Below are 1,708 nucleotides of genomic sequence, written 5' to 3' on the forward strand. Positions count from 1 at the left end.
TTTCCTAGTTTTCCTATTTAGTCTTCCTTTTTTTCCAGTTCCTTTCTCACCTTCATATTTGTCTTTGCTTTCTTTCTGTGTCTTCTTTTAAATTTTTCACTGTGTACTCAGCTCTGCCATTCCCTAACCTCCATCTCCGAAGCCCACATCCACGTCTCTTTTTCAGTGCAACCTTCTTTCTAGACTTATATTCCATTCTTTCTTTCATAGTTTCCTTGTCTTTCTTCTCTGTGACCCTACTGACCAGTGGCCAGAGAAACAGGTAAATATCCAGGACATCCACTATACCTTCCTTTCTCAAGTAATTTCCCAAGTAGATTCTTTTTATGTGTATTATTTGTATTTCAAAAGAAATGAGACACCCTAAGTGATCCCAAAGCCTTGAGGGCTAGAAATAGTACAGGTAAGATAGTACATATAAAATAATACTTTAAGAAACAGTACTCAAGTAAAACAAACTTCAGACAAATAAAAAAGACCTACAAAATGGAGAGGGATCTTAGAGAGATCAAATTTAAGTGATTTGAAAATTATTTTTAGAAGCCTAGGGAAAAACCCAGTCAGATCTTGACTGAACTCAAATGTCCTACCTCTTGATCTCAATACCTGGAGTATAAGGCCATATCTGTCTGCATAGTACCATTTGTCCTGTCAACTTCTCCTTCAATCTGGATGATTGCCTTCATCTGTTAAAAGATTGAACAGGATCTGCCTGTCTGTTTTCACATGTGGCTCTCACTTTAAAGAAGTGAAACTCAGGAAGTCCCCATGAAGAGATATGCATATATTCCAAGGAAATAATTTGCTTTCCTGTTTGCATTTTAATTGAAACCTAAAAACAATGAGAGTAAAAGAAGTGGCATGTGTAGTTCGTGTTTAAGAATTTGCAGCTAACTGAGATAACCCTGGCAAAGCGCAGAGAGTAAGTTCTCTCTGTGGGAATGCCTGACCTTCAGGTCAAACTCTTCCTTCTAGTCCTTCCTTTCATGGCAGGTGAATACGAACTTCAGTGCAGAGACACAAGTAACTGCTGACTAGAGAGAATGGCAATTTGTGATGAGTAATGAAAGACACTTCTCCTGTGCTTACACAGAAACAGTCAGTATATTTTTCTTCTCTTTCTCATCAAATGGCAACAAAGCTGCTTGTCTAACTACCAATTATTCAACACAACTTCACTGGTACAAAGATAAAATGAATCAAATATACATACCTCCGTCTCTAAGACCTAATAATTAATCACCTCTGACCCACTTAACAGCCCACCCTAGTCAGCTTGTAATGGTAGTTATCTAATGATAAAATTACAATATCTATACAAATTGAGCTTTAGACTGCTCTCAGTCTTAAAGAATGGGGTAGAGTTAATAACTTCAAAAAGAAAAAAAGGAGCAAGATTCTTTTTAACATAGTTTTGTATTAGCAGAAAAAGAAGAATAAGCTAAACCACAGATTATAAGCCTCCCTTCTCAAGCAGCTATACTCACTCAAACAAAACATCCACACCTTTGCTTTGGGTGCAAATTGCCAGAACTTTCCTTTTTTGATGTAATTCTGCCCTGCAGTATTCTAATGCTCTCTGTATCATAGCTTTAAATTTTCACAAGTGATCCTAGCTGCAGGAGCAGCTGCTGTTCTGTGAGACACTTAATATTGTGTTCAGATATTCCCTGCGGTTCTAGCTGCAGAGGTATAAGATGCTACTAAC

At 37.4% G+C, this 1,708-nt stretch overlaps 1 long non-coding RNA gene across 2 annotated transcripts in view; it reads right to left on the reverse strand.

The window, feature by feature from the left end:
- LOC308066674 overlaps positions 1-1,708 on the reverse strand; it is a 106,887-nt gene that overhangs the window by 39,281 nt on the left and 65,898 nt on the right. The window lies entirely within an intron of this gene.

The sequence above is a fragment of the Falco punctatus genome (genome assembly GCF_963210335.1).
Source record: "Falco punctatus genome assembly, chromosome: 7".
Taxonomy (NCBI): domain Eukaryota; kingdom Metazoa; phylum Chordata; class Aves; order Falconiformes; family Falconidae; genus Falco; species Falco punctatus.